This window comes from Rutidosis leptorrhynchoides, chromosome 3 (genome assembly GCF_046630445.1).
Source record: "Rutidosis leptorrhynchoides isolate AG116_Rl617_1_P2 chromosome 3, CSIRO_AGI_Rlap_v1, whole genome shotgun sequence".
In the NCBI taxonomy this organism is placed as follows: Eukaryota; Viridiplantae; Streptophyta; class Magnoliopsida; order Asterales; family Asteraceae; genus Rutidosis; species Rutidosis leptorrhynchoides.
Window position 1 is genome coordinate 65,724,895 of NC_092335.1, and position 15,094 is coordinate 65,739,988.

Genomic DNA, 15,094 nt, shown 5'->3' on the forward strand with positions numbered 1-15,094 from the left:
TGAAATTTGTAATGGTAATGGTGTGATGAAGTGTGATGGGTTTTTTTTTTTTTTTATTCAATTAATTAAATTATAAAAGCATTTATTTAATTTGTAATTGGCCCAAATTCCTTCACGCTAAATTTTCTTCAAGTGATGCAAGCATCACGCCAAGCAAATTTCCAACCCATCACACTGCATTGTGGGGGTGATGGTGGCGTGATGGTGTCAAAAACTACCCATCACGCTCCATTAACAATGGTCTTAAGACCCCTAATACATCTTAAACCATCTTAACCTTCTTTGTAACTGGTAATTAAATATTATCCAAAGGCTTAGGTCGTTTACATTGACCCTGATTAAAGCCGTACTTCTAATTTTTAAACATGAAATTGTGTCACACTAAGAAGAGCCACCTCCCTTGTGCTTTCCTTATTGATGCCTTGAAACCTTTTATAGAGCATCTGCGCAATAGTACACGAATTCCACTTACTTTTACGGTCTAGCAGTCAAGCTATTATCTAAACCTCGTTAATGTTGACTTTGAACAGCATGACTAAAATTCTGACCCGTTACGAAAGCTTCAAGAAGATGGAGGATTTAGCCCGCATACATGTGTACGAGGTATGTAGATATAGCTTATCGACTAATATGTTCTGGTTAGAAAGTATAGTTTACCACATTATTACTATGACATGTCAAGTATAAATAAGCACATAATCTTATAATCCATCTCTGTTGGGCTTCTTGCAGAAGCTGGCTACAGAATACAAAGAAGTATGTTCCGCTGATGAGCTGGCAGAGATGATCGAACGGTACGGTAGTTATACTACACACTCCATGATTCCCACATCACTACGAAATGATAGTCTCACTTTAATGGTTTTTTAACTCCATGCAGACAACTTGAAGATAACAAAATTAAACTGCTAGATGTAATCGGGCTCAAGGAACTGGAGCAGCATTTGGGTAGCTTTCTCCAACAAGTCAGAATCAGGAAGGTTAGTTAATACGTCTGAATCAAGTTGACTTATACATTTGAAATTGAGATGTTGTAATTTTGTAAACGTTACATGCGCTATGTCTGTGCAAGTTAACTTCAACATAATTTTGTGCAGACGGAGCTAAAGTTAGGAATTGTGAAGGCCCTGCAAGACAAGGTATGTTTATACTCCATTACATCTATTAAAGATGATTGATTACTACGAAGAATCTTCAATGGTAAACAGTATATGTTCTTTAAAAGCCTCAAGTGCCCTATATAATGGGTTGAAGGGGATACGATGACTGGGTTGGGTAACGGGTCAAAACAAGCTATGGTTTCTGATGCATTTTGTATTGAGGAGAAGCGTACATGGGTCAACCTGCAATTTCTGTTTTTGTACATTCGTATAATTAATTTATGATATGATTAAAACAATGTTAATATAGTATTTGAATATTTCTCTATATCTCTGAATAAAAACCTTGTAATAGGTTGTAGGCACTAAATATAGATTTGGACGCTTTTCAAGTTGTTCACCCCATATAACCCATTCGAGTTGAAAAACACAAACGACCCATTCTGTAAGTGATTCGAAATTAGCACCTTCACAAATAGACTGCATATTCTAATCTGTCCCAAAGAAACACAGTAACATGCTCACCACATCTAAAAGTTGTATGAAGGGAACTAGTAAAGCCCTATGCCTCGCCACTTCGAATTTTATTACATTTGTCGATATGAGCATTTCTCATTGACATGAGTTGTTTAGGTTTTTTGGCTTGGTTACAAATATACCTGCCAATTGAGACCCCATACTCACAGATATGACCCATCTGCACCTATTTGGCCCGTGACCTGTTTCGAACCGTTACCCAAACCGACCCAACTTGACCCATTTGGGCCCGTTTAAAATATTGACCCATGACCCATTTCAACCCAATACCATTTTGACCCGTTACAAAAACAGAGCCAACCTGACCCGTTTTCCATGCATAGCTACAAAGTCTTCTATGCATCCTCCTCTAATCTCCTACTAGGGCATCTGACAGATTATTATAAATATAAAGTCCACCAAAGACAATAAAACGTACTTGTTAATCTGCTTGTGGAAACCTATAAAATTTACTTGCGTGTTTGAACAGGAAACAGAACTGAAGAAAGAGAGACAATTTATGATGGATGAGGTAAGCCTAAATACACATATTTTGTATCAGACCAAAACGCTTGCTTTACATGTACATTCTCAAGTTTGTCGACACCAGTTTTCTATTTCTTGTTCGAATGACACAGATAGCGAACGCAAGTACAAACGGGATCAACAATGACTCTGGTGACGCTGAACAGCCACGAATTCCGACCATGGACATTCACATAACGTGGTGATTGTGTATAAATATAAGTAACGTTAACATGTTTATGTGTGATAAGTGCAAGTGTTACACCGAGATCGAGGTGGCTTCCTTCATACTATGAAGGATAAAGTCGGTTGCTTTTTCAAGCAGAAACTGACGATAGTGTCTGTAGACAGGATCACCCTATATCTTGTCGCGGCTAATAATGTGATCCACAACTATATATCATATCTTATGTGGTTATGTAACTAGCGTATCAGTTAATCATCCCGCTTTTTAGGCTTATCTCTTATTTGTCTTTCTGTTCGTGTTTGTTTGATACTTTGAACTCCATTTCCTTAAAATCTTAAGAACTTGTAGGTTGTAGTTTCGAAAAATATCTCCGTGAACTATAACGAATTTTCAATGTACATAATATCTCCTTGTGATATATCGGCGTAACATCGTGTTTGTAGCATATCACTATTATGTGACTTGTGTACAAACCGTGCACAAATTACAGGGACATTATCTTAAGTATTAAATCTTTTATCTTTCTAGGGACAATGATTCCTATAAATGCTACTAGAATTGTTATGTAAAACGCCAGAACATTCTTATGTTCTTTTGCATTCTTTCCAACTACATAGTAAAGATAGTTAGACATATATTTATTATACACTTAAATAAAACAAACTATTGATTAACATTAAACACTTAAATTACTAAAGAAAAATTATGGGAATGATTAGATGAACTCAACATTTACAAACCAAACCTACTTGTGAACTAGTCAAGACTATTGAATAACTGTGCTGGCTTTGTATGTATAATTTAGCTATCCAAAGCAAATATTAGCATTCACACAACTCAAATATTTCAACATCTTTAATAAAGCTAGCGGTTAGTAGATCAAAAACATCCAAAAGGGCATTGGAACAACTCAAATCAGAATTAGCAAAGGCTTAAATGTTAGACATGATTACATTGGTTTCATATTGTTACTACAACATATTCATAATTCATAAATAAAATTAAACAACCTTAATTAATAATAATGAAACAAATTAAATAAAGTAATTAGAAAAACCTGATATACATGTGATGTGGATCCCTTTTGTAAGCAACAAAACAATATGAAACAAAGAGAGTTGTTTCCAATCCCAAACGCAATTTTGGGAAGGATTAAATTGAAAGACGGTAATTGGTTAATGATATTGAGGATGATGGTGTCTCCATATCCCAACACGGGTATTATTTTACAAATCAAAATGGCTAATTGACACGTCGCTAGATTATCTAAAACCAAAACTCCATAGTACTTATCCTTATCAAAATTTAATATTAAAATATTTTGGAGTGGGACAAAATTTGGTCACTAGATAACCGGTTTATTGGTTTCTGTCAACATTTAATTAAAAAATATTTAGGAGCGTTCATCGATTCGGTTTTCGATTTATTCAGTTTATTCGGTTCGGTGTATTCGGTTTTGAAATTTTTTGCGGCAAAACCGAATACCGAACCGAAAACTGAATTCAAAGTTAAAACCGAACCGAACCGAAAACCGAATTCGAATTCGGATTCGGTTCGGTTTTCAGTTAAAACCGAATATTATGGAAAAAAAATTGAGAACGATGGTAGTTTAATTGTGGCGTTACTGATGTCTTAGTTATTTATATCCTAAAATAATGACGCACTATTAAATTATCAAGAATTTGATGATTTATTAATATTTACATCTTAATTACGACGTTTACTGCTTTTGTTATTAAGAAAAAAGAACATAATAATTTGAATGATATAATTATGATGTGAGCTATCAAATCGTCATATGGTAAGAACATATTTTATTGACTGGATCCCAAATTATAATGACATTAAAACATAAATATACGAATTAATTATATAAAAATTTTGAATTCGGTTTTGAATTCGGTTTTCGGTTAAACCAAATTCAGAATATTCAAAACCGAAAACTGAATTCAAATTCGATTTCGGTTTGACTCGATCCGAAAATCGTTTTTCAAATACGGTTTGGTTTTTTTCCGGTTTGGTTTCGGTTTAGTTTTCGGGTTCCGCGGTTTCAAACCAAATACTGACCACCCCTAAAAATATTGTTTTCAAATATTGTTTTCTTTCGAATTCATATATATTGTTTTAAAACTTAAAATGCATTTTATATAATTATATAGTCATAGAATGTGTTATACATTAAAGGTGTTTATACTGAAATAATCTAGTAATCAGTTTTGTAAGTGTTGGTAAATACTATTAACAGATTAATTAGAAAATATGTAGACAAAGAAAGAATAATACAATCTAATACATATTAATCACGTTTTGCTACAGTAGAACTAATAGGTGATCTACTTTTTTCATTTTCACGTTTCGAAGTTCTCAAATCACAAAGAACTGATTATAAAGTTGAATTTACTAAACACTTATAATTAATTTTTTACATTTTAAAAACCTAATAATCAAATAATCATCATAAAATCGCTTAACCAAACACCTTAAGTAGTCATATGCGTTACATATTTCACAATCATCAACACTATTGTTATGTGTAAATTCGATTGATACGTTATAACTTAAAACGATTCACTTTAACGGCAAATGTGAAGACCCGTCAAAATTGCCATTGACGGCGCCGTCAACTTAGGTCCCGTTACGTGGTCGTAGTCCCTAAATGAGACGCGTTTGACCAAAATTATGTCGCATTCATTTGAAACATGTATGACTTGCAAAGTTTTAAGTAAACTAAACGGTTCGACAACAAGTATAAGTTTACAAAAGTTAATAAGAATAAATGAAGTAACTTGCGACATAATATAAGTTGAAAATCACGAATGCTATTAATAGCGTATGCATGTAAACAATAAGTTTGAATCCAAAGGTGCTATCACTAGCGTATGCATGTATGCTTGACCCCAAGCAAGTAATCAAAGTGTGCGGAAGCATGTATCAAGTAGCCAAGTATGAATCTGAGAAACATATAGAAAACTATCAACGAAAAACGTTAGTGAAATCATAGGTGTATTTGTAAATGTTATTTTTGAACCACAAGATTTAGTATGAGTTGATTATCCAAATCGTTTGCATTCCAAAGTTGTTGTATGTTTGCCGAGCACCCAATTATCAAGGATTAACTGAATGGTACCTCTGAATCATAGTGTTAGAACCTACACTATACAAGAAAATATATTTCATCCACCGATGGTAGCTAACCGTCCGAATGAGGGTTCGTCAAACCCGTATGGCCACACAACATAAGTTCACGCTTACACTTACACTCTGCAAGTGTAACTGATGATAATTGGACTTGAGGATTTTTGTTCTAACTCGTGCGTAGAATGTTTGTCTCGTACTTGTGTTCAAAGTATAAAAGTATAAACCGTATATGAGTCTCATCCCATGATTTAAAAGTATAAAAGTTGTTAAAAAGATGGGACTATGATCTCACCGTAGTTGCATGCCAAAGTGAAAGTTGCTTAGTCTTGACCTAAACAAATAAGTTGTATCAATTACCTGTTACGACACAAGGTCGGGCGAAATGTGTTCAATTAGTCCTATGGCTCGTTACGACTATAGCATGTGAATCACGTTGTCAAGTTTCATGCAAGATACAAGTACAAGAGAGAGGTTATAACGATTAAACAAAGTATTGGTTAATTTGAATAAAAGTCAACTTTGGTCAAGTCAAAGTCAACGAAAAAGTCAACACATTCGGGTCGGGTCTCGAACAATTTTTTTGAGCTAATTAATCATATATGAGCATGTTAGAACACGTTACATGTTAATCAGAGGTGCGTAGCATAGTTAGAATTTAACGTGAAAAAGGAAAATTGAACAGCCCACAAACGCGGCAAACACCGCGCCGCGCCAAATGATGGCCGCGCCGCGCCAATGGGCGTGAGCTGATTCCTGGGCTGTTTCAAATGTTTAAGTCTCGAACCAAAATTCGCCAATTCACAAATAACGAACCGTAAACACTTAAAACGCATGATATACATCGTTGGAAATGTATTTTAACGAGGAATACAACTAAACACATATCATCAAACAATTACATCATTTAAAATGACCAAATCCTCGTCGAATGATCGTTAAAAGTTCATCATTAAAGTTTCAAGTTCGTAAAATGCATTTCATGATTCGGGAACTTACTACACACATATAATATACCGTTTCGTAGGTAATTACGCATACAATACAACTAAACACTTACCAACAACGTCTCATAGCATTCAAGGCATCAAAAGTTCATTTTAAATGCTATCAAACCCTAACCAAGAATCATGAATTCAACATTTATGTTAATGAAGTTTTTCCAAGTCAACCTACATACCAAAACGAAGCTAATGATGCTAGTAACACATGAACTTTAACATAACAACAACATTTAATCAACCAAACCTCAAGATTAAATACACCCATTTTCAAGTTCATGCTAGTTACTCAAAATAACAAGATCGAGCAAATAAATCACGTTTTCATGTTAGACTTGAGCCATAGACACTAATTAACAAGTCAAGAACACTAAGAACATGAAATCTAGAGTTTTTAAAAAGTTACCCAAAAGAGATGGAATTAGTATCAAGTTGTAGAGAAAGATGCAAGGATTCCAAATATGCAATTTGTTTTGTTGTAAGCTTCTTGATTTGGAATTAGATGATGAATCTTTGTTTGAAGAAATGAGAGAAAAGTGGAAGTAGTGAGAAAGAGATAAGAGAATGAATGAGAGGTGAGTGGTGGGAGGTGGTGACTAGTTGACCATGTTTAGCCAAGTGACAAGATTAGTCCTTCAAGTTTGTAGTCGGGTGCGGGAATTAACCGAAAGAATTATTTTAAATACGCTAGAGTAAACGAGAGATGTTATAATTAAATAACGGGAATATTAAAACGTTAAATAACGGAAGGTATGAATCTAGATGCGAAGGTATTTAAAAAGGCGGGTTATTACATTACCTACACCTTAAAAGAAATTTCATCCCGAAATTTAGTTGGAAGTAGTAGTTGTTGTTTCTTCCTCGAGATCTTGCGTTGCAAATTCTATGAATAAATGAGGGTACTTTCTTTGTATTTGATCTTGTCATTCCAACGAACTTTGACGATCGGGATTTTACTTTATTTTTAAAGTTTGGTTTCACGATTCATAATTTCAACTGATTTTCCCATGAAGTGGAGTTTGTCATCAATAGTAAGCTCATCGAAAGGAATAACAAGTTCTTGTCCGGAAAGAACAAGAATCGTGAACGGAATGTAGGATGAACGGGATTTTACTTTGTTTTTAATACATTGAATGTAGGATGAACAGAATTCGATTGAGTTGGGAGTTCGAAACGGTAAGCAACGGGTCCAATACGCTCCAAGATTTCAAAAGGATTAAAATATCGCGGATTTAGCTTTCTACGTTTCCCCAAATGGATTACACCTTTTCAAGGTGGGACTTTTAACATTACGCGGACACCTACTTGGAATTCGAAAGGTTTACGTCTAACATCGGCATAGTGGCGATTACGGGCCGTCTTGAGCCTTTCTTGATTTGAACGATTTTAACGGTTATTTCATGAATGAGTTCGAGTCCGGTGGTTTGCTTGTCACCTACTTCGGTCCAACGAATAGGAGAACGATATTTGCGGCCATATAAAGTTTCAAAAAAGTGCGGCGTTAATACTCGAATGATAACTATCGTTGTAAGAGGAATCAATTAAAGGTAACAATACAAGTTCGTGATATGTTTTTCCACGGTTTGAATCGTACGTTTGCTTGGTCCGTCGGTTTGTGGATGGTATTAAACATGTCCCCAAGGCTTTTTGTAAGTCTAGAAGTGAAACGAGTATCTCAATCCGAAATAAAATGACAATGGCACACCGTGTCGAGATAGAATTCCTACAATGTATAGTTGTACAAGCTTTTCCCATCTTGTCGGTTTCTGAAAAACATTTGTTAGGACTATTCACCCTCGTGGCGAATACTAGTATAACGTGAAACATCTCTCTCTCCATTGAGAATTTAGATAAAGGATTTCCTTACACGGAAGTACGAGTGTAATGCGAGAGAAGTTTCCGCCTCGATGTGAGCATATCAAGCGTTTCGTAGTTTGTCGATAAAAGTGTGCGAAAACGAGATAGTATACATGTGTAACATATGTTTTAAAGTTGAAATAATTGGTCGTTTATTCAGAAGCATCAATATGGTTTGGCAATAGCCAAAGGTGTATCCTTGGTATGGTTGTTATCAATATTCTCGAAGTTTTTGGATGTTCAAAACAAAAATAATGTCATGTACATGGCACATGGTGGTGATCAGGTTGATCAAGTCCAATCACCATCACGAGTCATTAGAACTTTGGTATGACTTACCATAATATAACCACATTGATCGAGTGTCGTTATATTAAGCTAACTCATACCTCCATTCCCACATCACTCCATAGAATCAAGTTCGTGTAATCGTGAAGATTTAAAATGAACAAAGTGTAACGGCATCTCTAACGTGACTCGTATTTAATCGAAAGAATTAGTGTAACTCTGAAGATGCGTTTCCCGAGGGAAGTGTATAACTGGTTGTTCACGTCAATGCGGTTCAAGTCAAACAATAATGTCTTTAGGTATGAAAAGAGTAACGAATTAGGATAACGAGTAGTACGCAACTGTAGTGATAAGAAGTGATGATGATACTCATCTAGAGTAGTGGTGGTAGTAACAAGAAGTGGTAGATAGTGAAGATCACCGGTGTAACATCGGTAGTGGTTAATGATTTCCATAGTGGTGGAAACTTTATAGTACTCGTGGATAGTAAGCTGGGATGGTGGTGAATAACAATTTGGGAGACAGAGTTACCGAACTAGCGTAACTAATGAAGTCGCCATCCTCCTTACGTGTATGAATCTTAAGTTTACGTGTCTTACCCGAAAGTGGCAGAGTACGAGTTCGTATGATGAAAATTTGGTACCATTAAGAAGTTCACCTAAGAAAGATTCAAGTATAATTCACAAGTAGTCAAGTAAGTGCTATCTATAGCAAATGCAAGTCAGAATGCAATGACTAACTATTCGGTTGTAATCTAGATTCACTAATGCGTCCTAACGACTCTGTCAGACAAACTAATGCACATCCTAGATCCCTACAACCAACGCTCTGGTACCAACTGTGACGACCTGCCAAAATCGCCATTGACGGCGCTGTCAACTTAGATCCCGTTACGTGGTCATAGTCCCTAAATGAGACGCGTTTGACCAAGATTATGTCGCATTCATTTGAAATGTGTATGACTTGAAAAGTTTTAAGTAAACCAAATGGTTCGACAACAAGTATAAGTTTACAAAAGTTAATAAGAATAAATGAAGTAACTTGCGACATAATATAAGTTGAAAATCACGAATGCTATTACTAGCGTATGCATGTAAACATTAAGTTTGAATCACAAGGTCCTATCACTAGCGTATGCATGTATGCTTAACCCCAAGCAAGTAATCAAAATGTGCGGAAGCATGTATCAAGTAGCCAAGTATGAACCTGAGAAACATATAGAAAACTGTCAACGAAAAACGTTGGTGAAATCATAGGTGTATTTGTAAATGTTTTTTTTGAACCACAAGATTTAGTATGAGTTGATTATCCAAATCGTTTGCATTCCAAAGTTGTTGTACATTTGCCGAGCACCCAATTATCAAGGCTTAACTGAATGGTACCTCTGAATCATAGTGTTAGAACCTACACTATACCCGAAAATATATTTCATCCACCGACGGTAGCTAACCGTCCGAATGAGGGTTCGTCAAACCCGTATGGCCACACAACATAAGTTCACGCTTACACTTACACCCTGCAAGTGTAACTGATGATAATTGGACTTGAGGATTTTTGTTCTAACTCATGCGTGGAATGTTTGTCTCGTACTTGTGTTCAAAGTATAAAAGTATAAACGGTATATGTTTCTCATCCCATGATTTAAAAGTATAAAAGTTGTTGAAAAGATGGGACTATGATCTCACCTTAGTTGCATGCCAAAGTACTTGTAATTAAACGTTGTGCAAATGAAAGTTGCTTAGTCTTAACATAAACAAATAAGTTGTATCAATTACCGGTTATGACACAAGATCGGGCGAAATGTGTTCAATTAATCCTATGGCTCGTTACGACTCGATTATATAGCATGTGAATCACGTTGTCAAGTTTCATGCAAGATACAAGTACAAGAGAGAGGTTATAACGATTAAACAAAGTATTGGTTAAGTTTGAATAAAAGTCAACTTTGGTCAAGTCAAAGTCAACGAAAAAGTCAACACATTCGGGTCGGATCTCGGACAATTTTTCTGAGCTAATTAATCATATATGAGCATGTTAGAACAAGTTACATATTAATCGGAGGTGCGTAGCATAGTTAAAATTTAAGGTGAAAAAGGGAAACTGAACAGCCCACAAACGCGGCAAACGCCGCGCCGCGCCGCGCCAATGGGCGTGAGCTGATTCCTGGGCTGTTTCAAATGTTTAAGTGTCGAACCAAAATTCGCTAATTCACAAATAACGAACCGTAAACACTTAAAACGCATGCCATACATCGTTGGAAATGTATTTTAACGAGGAATACAACTAAACACATATCATCAAATAATTACATCATTTAAAATGACCAAATCCTCGTCGAATGATCGGTAAAAGTTCATCATTAAAGTTTCAAGTTCGTAAAACGCATTTCATGATTCGGGAACTTACTACACACATATAATATGCCATTTCGTAGGTAATTACGCATACAATACAACTAAACACTTACCAACAACGTCTTATAGCATTCAAGGCATCAAAAGTTCATTTTAAATGCTATCAAACCCTAACCAAGAATCATGAATTCAACATTTATTTTAATGAAGTTTTTCCAAGTCAATCTACATACCAAAACGAAGCTAATGATGCTAGTAACACATTTAATACATGAACTTTAATATAGCAACAACATTTAATCTACCAAAACTCAAGATTAAACACACCCATTTTCAAGTTAATGCTAGTTACTCAAAATAACAAGATCGAGCAAATAAATCACATTTTCATGTTAGACTTGAGCCATAGACACTAATTAACACACTTTTAAGTCAAGAACCCTAAGAACATGAAATCTAGAGTTTTTAGAAAGTTACCCAAAAGAGATGAAATTAGTATCAAGTTGTAGAGGAAGATGCAAGGATTCCAAATATGCAATTTGTTTTGTTGTAAGCTTCTTGATTTGGATTTAGATGACGAATCTTTGTTTGAAGGAATGAGAGAAAAGTGGAAGTAGTGAGAAAGAGATAAGAGAATGAATGAGAGGTGAGTGGTGGGAGGTGGTGACTAGTTGACCATGTTTAGCCAAGTGACAAGATTAGTCCTTCAAGTTTGTAGTCGGGTGCGGGAATTAACCGAACGAATTATTTTAAATACGCTAGAGTAAACGAGAGATGTTATAATTAAATAACGGGAATATTAAAATGCTAAATAACGGAAGGTAAGAATCTAGATACGAAGGTATTTTTATATATATAAAAAAAGACGGGCGTTAAAATAATTTAACGAAAAAAGGCGGGTTATTACAGCAAACTTTAATAATTTTCAATTGAAGAATGCATTCTAATTATTAACATAATATAAAGTGGATCAGTAACAGAAGACTCATCAGTTCTTAAGTTTGGTTGAGTGTTAACATAGGAGCATGTGTGAGACAAGGTTTGCATTTTATCATATGAGCTTGACCTAAGATATCAATATCATATTCCTGTTGAGAAAGAAACATGTCGTCACTGGTATGAGTAGCGGATATATTTAGAAAGTATTTTGATGCTTCCAGACCGGCCATGAAAAATTCTTTACCAAGAGAAGTAATTATCTACTTAAAAGAGAAGTGAACGAAGCAGTGGGAATAATACTATAGTATTCATATTCAAAAGTAAATAGATAATATTAGTCTCATGAGTCATGTCGGTAAATGAACAATGACGAATCAAAACTGTTGTGTTGAAAATCAACAAGAAGAGCATACTAAACAGAATCACCCAAACTACACATAATAAAAACTCGAATCCAAATCACAGGCCCGTCAGAACTCGAAATCCAAAGACCGTTGGGGCTTATTCGTGAAAGACTAAGGAACATAAGTCACGACCCGCACAAATTAATTCATTAATTACTACATTTATTCAACATAAATAATATTTTTAATTAATTTATGGAGTATAACTACTCATACAAAACTTATAACAATAATAATAGTAATATAGTAATAAGAGTAACATTAATGAAATTTAAACCTTTTGTTTTTGACGGATCTAGTTGGAACCTGTAGTTAGAGTTTACTTTTTGTTAGAAATCGGGTATGAATTGACTGCCAGATTCATTCTTGAATCGTGTAATCACTTTATCTATAAAGTATTGCGACCCTACGATTGTCTTGGTTGCACGAAATCTTTACAGGGATAAGACAAGAACGCAATCAGTGTTTTTGGCAATGAAATCGTTGATCAAATTGTTAAAGAGTATGTGTGTGTTTTCTGTTCGTTAAAAAGAAAGCAAAAACATATTCCTATATTTATATGAAACGTATAGGTGCGAGTGAAAGTACGTAACCTTTCAACCAAAGGATGTAACCCTTCAACGAAAAGACACAACTTTTCGTTCACACCTAATGAAAAATGGTGGAATTTAAAACCTTTTCAATACCACAATTTCCATAACAATATCAAGTTAACTCTTACGGGCGTGTACTCCACACTCTCCAAACCCGTTATAAGTATAAGTTGAATACCTTTGCTTTCAAGTAAATCCCAATTAACTAAAATGATTGTTGATAACACTAAAATCACCATCACTTTTAAGGCTAAAGGATGTATTATTAATAAGTGTTTAATAAAATAAGAAAAATGCTAATGACAGTCGTTAGGACTATCTTTAACAAATAATTTGTGTTGAAAAATGTAGTACTTTTTGTAAGCTATAGGTAGTTATTTGCAGGGAGTTGTTGGTTATTTCAAATGTACAATCAAAATTTTCATGATTTTATTTATTAAAAACAACCATTAGGGCTGTAATTAGCATTTCTCATAAAATAATAACTAGAACTGAAAAAATCGTTTTGCTAGCCTAGTTATACTTATATTATGTTTATTGACTAAGATAGTTTGTTTAGTTGTATATTGTGTACCAAAGGGCCATTGGCCTAGCGGTATTGAGGTGACTCCTTCAACCTATAGGTATAGTTGGAGATCTCGGATCTCGGGGAGATCTCGTTTGGACATTTTTCTGGAGATCTCGGCATCTCGAAAAAATCTCGAGGAGATCTCGGGCGTTGACTTACGTTGACTTTTTAGTATCTTAATAAATATATATATATATATATATATATATATATATATATATATATATATATATAAATAAATAAATAAATGTATATCTATATACATTTTTATGAGATTATATAAAACAATTCAAGAAATGAGCGAGAAAATCCGAAAAATTACGAGATTTAATGAAGAAATTCAAGAAATGAGCGAGAAAATACGAGAAATCGTGGTTTTGACCAAGTTTAGCCATGTTGACCAAGTAATCTCGGGAGATAGACATCTCGTCTCGACAGCTTTCCAAAAACGAGATCTTGGGGAGATCTCGGGGGGAAATAAGGAGATTTACAATAGTGCCTATAGGTTGGGGGTTCGAGTCCCGTGGTGGGCATGTATATATGCGTGTTTAAATTCGTGTTTGAGTGTGTGTGTGTGTGTTTGTCTTTAAAAAATAATGTATATTGTGTTTATTGACTAAGATAGATAGTTTATTTGAGTCTAGTTCATGTTGTATCAGTTTTCTAATTTGTTGATTTTTGAATCGGAGTATTTATATTCGGGTTCTTTAGAAAAAAAAAACCATTTAACTTTAAATTTGAGAAAATTGTTTGAAAATACATTGAACTTTTACTAAATTTCTATTGTATGCATCCAACTTTTAGAACTTCTATTGTATGCATTCAACTATTTAAATTGTTCTATTGTATGTAGTTAACTTGTTATAACAGGCAACTTCCAAGTCACCTTAATTTTAAAATTACATTATTGGTCCCTAGTATTTGACAAATATTGCATCATTTGTTTTTTCTACATCAAATATTGCATCATTGTTAAAACATAGTCAAATCTAGAACAAAAAACAAACGTCATCATCCCTAAGTACCTCAGAATCAAAATCTACTCATTATAACTTCATCTTCATCCTTTTCTCAATCTCAGGTTCAAAAACCCCAACCAAATTTATATTAAAAACTTTAAACAAATCTAAACCCAAATCTAATTTTATATCAGGATCTCAAACTAAATAAAATTAAAATACCAGATTCATCATCATCACCAAACTACAAATGCACAAATCATTAAACATTTACTCAAATCTTAAAACCCACGAATCAATTTATCATCTAATTAAAACTACAAGAATAAAATACTAAATACTTTCAATTGACATGGTCAACCACATAATTCATCATCCTCGTATAAATTAAACCCATACAATTGAAAGTAAAAAAAAAATAACACAAACCGAACAGAGTACCAGATCAAAGCTTCGTTTGTGACCACCGGAACCCGCCACCATCTTAAACCGCTTGCAACTTCGGTCGAAGTTTGTAACAACCCAACCCGTTATACAATCGAACACGCGAAATAATTTTTTTTATTACAGTACAGTGCGCGGCGCGCACAAGGCTAGTCAGCCCGCTGTCCAAAATTTTCATTTTTCATTTAAAGATCTCCCACTTCCCGACACTTTTAGACGAACAC

General features: G+C 34.5%; 1 long non-coding RNA gene across 1 annotated transcript; it reads left to right on the forward strand.

Moving 5' to 3' along the window:
- The first annotated feature begins 1,095 nt into the window (after nt 1-1,095).
- On the forward strand, nt 1,096-2,494 carry LOC139899680 (uncharacterized). Its single transcript, XR_011777624.1, has 3 exons — nt 1,096-1,139; nt 2,107-2,148; nt 2,255-2,494. It is a non-coding gene; the product is annotated as an uncharacterized lncRNA (long non-coding RNA).
- The last annotated feature ends 12,600 nt before the right edge of the window (nt 2,495-15,094 follow it).